The sequence below is a fragment of the Arachis ipaensis genome, chromosome B6 (assembly GCF_059453495.1).
Source record: "Arachis ipaensis isolate K30076 ecotype BB chromosome B6, ASM5945349v1, whole genome shotgun sequence".
Classification (NCBI taxonomy): domain Eukaryota; kingdom Viridiplantae; phylum Streptophyta; class Magnoliopsida; order Fabales; family Fabaceae; genus Arachis; species Arachis ipaensis.
The window spans coordinates 37,565,159-37,571,243 of NC_142441.1; the positions used below are offsets into that span (position 1 = coordinate 37,565,159).

At 41.2% G+C, this 6,085-nt stretch overlaps 1 non-coding gene across 1 annotated transcript; it reads right to left on the minus strand.

Annotated features, from left to right (window-relative positions):
- Positions 1–108, minus strand: LOC148555175 (small nucleolar RNA R71). The gene has a single exon (XR_015888173.1). It is a non-coding gene; the product is annotated as a small nucleolar RNA R71 (small nucleolar RNA).
- Between the last annotated feature and the right edge of the window lie 5,977 nt (positions 109–6,085).

Below are 6,085 nucleotides of genomic sequence, written 5' to 3' on the forward strand. Positions count from 1 at the left end.
AAGCTTAGAGCTGATGTTCAAACCTTCAGACAGAAAGAAGGTGAATCTCTCTATGAAGCTTGGGAAAGATACAAACAGTTGACCAAAAAGTGTCCTTCTGACATGCTTTCAGAATGGACCATCCTGGATATATTCTATGATGGTCTGTCTGAGCTATCAAAGATGTCACTGGACACTTCTGCAGGTGGATCCATTCACCTAAAGAAAACGCCTGCAGAAGCTCAAGAACTCATTGACATGGTTGCTAATAACCAGTTCATGTACACTTCTGAAAGGAATCCTGTGAGTAATGGGACGCCTATGAAGAAGGGAGTTCTTGAGGTTGATACTCTGAATGCCATATTGGCTCAGAACAAAATATTGACTCAGCAAGTCAATATGATATCACAGAGTCTGCATGGAATGCAAGCTGCATCCAACAGTACTCAAGAGGCTTCTTCTGAAGAAGAAGTTTATGATCCTGAGAACCCTGCAATAGCAGAGGTAAATTACTTAGGTAAACCTTATGGAAACACCTATAACTCAACATGGAGAAATAATCCAAATTTCTCATGGAAGGATCAAAAGCCTCAACAAGGCTTTAATAATGGTGGAAGAAACAGGTTTAGCAATAGCAAACCTTTTCCATCATCAACTCAGCAACAGACAGAGAACTCTGAACAAAATGCTTCTAATTTAGCAAATCTAGTCTCTGATCTATCTAAGGCCACTATAAGTTTCATGAATGAAACAAGGTCTTCCATTAGAAATCTGGAAGCACAAGTGGGCCAGCTGAGTAAAAGGATCACTGAAATCCCTCCTAGTACTCTCCCAAGCAATACAGAAGAGAACCCAAAAGGAGAGTGCAAGGCCATTGACATAAGTGCCCTGGCCGAACCTGTGAGGAGAGGAGAGGACGTGAATCCCAAGGAGGAAGACCTCCTGGGACGTCCAGTGACCAATAAGGAGCTTCCCTCTGAGGAACCAAAGGACTCTGAGGCTCATCTAGAGACCATAGAGATTCCATTGAACCTCCTTATGCCCTTCATGAGCTCTGATGAGTATTCCTCTTCTGAAGAGAATGAGGATGTCACTGAAGAGCAAACCGCCAAGTTTCTTGGTGCAATCATGAAGCTGAATGCCAAATTATTTGGCATTGATGCTTGGGAAGTTGAACCTCCCTTGTTCATCAATGAACTAAGTGATCTGGATCAACTGACATTGCCTCAGAAGAGACAGGATCCTGGAAAGTTCATAATACCCTGTACCATAGGCACCATGATCTTTAAGGCTCTGTGTGACCTTGGTTCAGGAATAAACCTCATGCCCCTCTCTGTAATAGAGAAACTGGGAATCTATGGGGTGCAAGCTGCTAAAATCTCACTAGAGATGGCAGACAGCTCAAGAAGACAGGCTTATGGACACGTAGAAGATGTATTGGTAAAAGTTGAGGGCCTTTACATCCCTGCTGACTTCATAGTCCTGGATACTGGAAAGAAAGAGGATGAATCCATCATCCTAGGAAGACCTTCCCTGGCCACAGCAAGAGCTGTGATTGATGTTGACAGAGGTGAAATAGTCCTTCAATGGAATGAGGACTCCCTTGTGTTTAAAACTCAAGGATCTCCCTCTGCAACCATGGAGAGGAAGCAGGAAAAGCTTCTCTCCAAGCAGAGTCAACCAGAGCCCCCACAGTCAAACTCTAAGTTTGGTGTTGGGAGGCCACAACCAAACTCTAAGTTTGGTGTTGAACTCCCATATCCAAACTCTAAGTTTGGTGTTGGAGAGTCTCAACAAAGCTCTGCACATCTGTGAGGCTCCATGAGAGCCCACTGTCAAGCTATTGACACTAAAGAAGCGCTTGTTGGGAGGCAACCCAATGCATATCTAATTCTTATTTTTCATGTTTTCTTAGGTTCATGATCATGTGGAGTCACAAAATAAAAATAAAAATTGAAAACAGAATCAAAAACAGCAGAAGAAAAATCACACCCTGGAGGAGCATCTGTCTGGCGTTCAAACGCCAGAACAGAGCAAAGTTCTGGCGCTGAACACCCAGAATGGGAGCATCCTGGCGCTGAACACCCAGAACAAGCATGGTTCTGGCGTTCAACGCCAGAAATGGCAGCACAGGGGCGTTGAACGCCCAAAATGGGCACCAACCTGGCGCTGAACGCCCAGAGTTGTGTGCAAGGGCATTTTACATGCCTAAATTGGTGCAGGGATGTAATTGCCTTGACACCTCAGGATCTGTGGACCCCACAGGATCCCCACCTACCTCATCATCTCTCTTTCCATTCATGATCATCCCTTCTGTTTTCCATTTACCACTCACATCCTTACACCCACTTACCTTCAAAATTCAACATCTCTTCCCCACCCAATCCCACCCATATGGCCGAATACACACCTCCCTCCATCTCCTCTATATCTTCTTCTTCTTCTATTCTTTCTTCTTTTGCTCGAGGGCGAGCAACATTCTAAGTTTGGTGTGGTAAAAGCATAGCTTTTTTGTTTTTTCCATAACCATTGATGGCACCTAAGGCCAGAGAAACCTCTAGAAAGAGGAAAGGGAAGACAAAAGCTTCCATCAAGGGTCTATAGCTCAGTGGTAGAACATTTGACTGCAAATCAAGAGATCCCTGAGATACCTCAGGGGATACATTTTTTTTTTCCACACAATTATTGGAAGCAACTAAGGGTGGAACATCAAGAGCACTCCATCATCCTTCATGAAATCAGAGAAGATCTAAAAGCAATGAAGGAGGAGCAGCCAAGGCAAGGAAGAGACATAGAAGAGCTCAAGGACATCACTAAGGTGGACTCATTCCTTGTTCTTACTTTCTCTGTTTTTCATTTTCTATGTTATGTGCTTATCTATGTTTGTGTCTTCATTACATGATCATTAGTAGTTAGTAACTCTGTCTTAAAGTTATGAATGTCCTATGAATCCATCACCTCTCTTAAAATAAAAACTGTTTTAATTCAAAAGAACAAGAAGTACATGAGTTTCGAATTTATCCTTGAACTTAGCTTAATTATATTGATGTGGTGACAATGCTTCTTGTTTTCTGAATGTATGCTTGAACAGTGCATATGTCTTTTGAAGTTGTTGTTTAAGAATGTTAAATATGTTGGCTCTTGAAAGAATGATGACTAGGAGACATGTTATTTGATAATCTGAAAAATCAGAAAAATGATTCCTGAAGCAAGAAAAAGCAGCAAAGAACAAAGCTTGCAGAAAAAAAAAAAAAAAATAGGCAAAAAAAAAAATATAGAAAGAAAAAGAAAGAGCAAGCAGAAAAAGCCAAAGCTCTTAAAACCAAGAGGTAAGAGCAAAAAGCCAATAACCCTTAAAACCAAAAGGCAAGGGCAATAAAAAAGGATCCCAAGGCTTTGAGCATCAGTGGATAGGAGGGCCTAAAGGAATAAAATCCTGGCCTAAGCGGCTAAATTAAGCTGTCCCTAACCATGTGCTTGTGGCGTGAAGGTGTCAAGTGAAAACTTGAGACTGAGCGGTTAAAGTCAAGGTCCAAAGCAAAAGAAGAGTGTGCTTAAGAACCCTGGACACCTCTAATTGGGGACTTTAGCAAAGCTGAGTCACAATCTGAAAAGGTTCACCCAATTATGTGTCTGTGGCATTTATGTATCCGGTGGTAATACTGGAAAACAAAGTGCTTAGGGCCACGGCCAAGACTCATAAAACAGCTGTGTTCAAGAATCATCATACTGAACTAGGAGAATCAATAACACTATCTGAAATCTGAGTTCCTATAGATGCCAATCATTCTGAACCTCAATGGATGAAGTGAGATGCCAAAACTATTCAAGAGGCAAAAAGCTATAAGTCCCGCTCATTTGATTGGAGCTATGTTTCATTGATAGTTTGGAATTTATAGTATATTCTATTCTTTTTATCCTATTTTGATTTTCAGTTGCTTGGGGACAAGCAACAATTTAAGTTTGGTGTTGTGATGAGCGGATAATTTATACGCTTTTTGACATTGTTTTTAGTATGTTTTTAGTAGGATCTAGTTACTTTTAGGGATATTTTTAATAGATTTTGTGTTAAATTCACATTTCTGGACTTTACTATGAGTTCATGTGTTTTTCTGTGATTTCAGGTATTTTCTGGCTGAAATTGAGGGACTTGAGCAGAAATCAGATTCAGAGGTTGAAAAAGGACTGCTGATGCTGTTGGATTCTGACCTCCCTGCACTCAAAGTGGATTTTCTGGAGCTACAGAACTCGAAATGGCGCGCTTCCAATTGCATTGGAAAGTAGACATCCAGGGATTTCCAGCAATATATAATAGTCCATACTTTGGCCAAGAATAGACGACGCAAACTGGCATTCAACGCCAGCCTTCTGCCCAAATCTGGCGTCCAGCGCCAGAAAAGGATCCAAAACCAGAGTTAAACGCCCAAACTGGCACAGAAACTGGCGTTCAACTCCACAAATGGCCTCTGCACGTGCAACACTTAAGCTCAGCCCAAACACACACCAAGTGGGCCCCGGAAGTGGATTTATACATCAAATACTTACTCATGTAAACCCTAGTAGCTAGTTTATTATAAATAGGACCTCTTACTATTGTATTAGGCATCTTTGGACGTCTGGTTCTTAGATCAGAGGGGCTGGCCACACGGCCATGCCTGGACCTTTCACTTATGTATTTTTAACGGTAGAGTTTCTACACTCCATAGATTAAGGTGTGGAGCTCTGCTGTTCCTCAAAGATTAATGCAAAGTACTACTGTTTTCTATTCAATTCTTCTTATTTCGCTTCTAAGATATCCATTCGCACCCAAGAACGTGATGAAGGTGATGATTATGTGTGACGCTCATCATCCTTCCCCCTTATGAACGCGTGTCTGACAAACACTTCCGTTCTACATGAATTAAGCTAGAATGAGTATCTCTTAGATCTCCTAACCGGAATCTTCGTGGCGTAAGCTAGAATGATGGCGGCATTCAAGAGAATCCGGAAGGTCTAAACCTTGTCTGTGGTATTCTGAGTAGGATTCAATGATTGAATGACTGTGACGAGCTTCAAACTCGCGATTGTTGGGCGTTAGTGACAGACGCAAAAGGAGGGTGAATCCTATTCCAGCATGATCGAGAACCGACAGATGAATAGCCGTGCCGTGACAGGGTGCGTGAGCATATTATTCACTGAGAGGAGGGGATGTAGCCACTGACAACGGTGATGCCCTTGCATACAGCCAGCCATGGAAGGGAGTAAGACTGATTGGATGAAGATAGCAGGAAAGCAGAGGTTCAGAGGAACGAAAGCATCTCCATTCGCTTATCTGAAATTCCTATCAATGAATTACATAAGTATTTCTATCCCTATTTTATTATATTAAATTCAAAAACATCTTCATCACTTTATATCTGCCTGACTGAGATTTACAAGGTGACCATAGCTTGCTTCATACCAACAATCTCCGTGGGATTCGACCCTTACTCACGTAAGGTATTACTTGGACGACCCAGTGCACTTGATGGTTAGTTGTACGGAGTTGTGTCCACACATAGAGCCACAATGAGGATTCAATACAATTATATATTGTTACTCTCACACAAGTACAAAGAACATGGAACACAATTTCGTGCACCAGTATGTAATGCAAAGTGGGAAATTTTTGGGTAGCTAGGCATGATTCTAAAGTTATATAGAGTATATGTATGTTAGGTGAAAGCTCAGGTTAATTAAAGATTCAATTTATAAGCTCACTTAGCCATATACATATACCCTCACCCTTACCTTAGCCCCATTACAACCTTAAAAAGACCTCATGATGTTTGCATTGATGCATTAAATATTGTTGATTGGTTAGGTGAAGAACAAAAATTTAGAAAGCATGATTAGAGAAGAGTAGAGTGATCACCCTATACACTTGAGAGAATAGAGTGCACGTACACCATCAGTGAGGATTCAATGCTTGATTCTATGTTCCCTGCTTTCATGAGCTGTCTTCTTACAATGTTACCTGTATTTACTATATGAATTGAGTTAGTGAAATCTAATTTATATTTGTCTTGAAGAGCTTATTTACTTTTAACCAAGTAGACAAGAAGCATATAGTTGCGCATATATATAT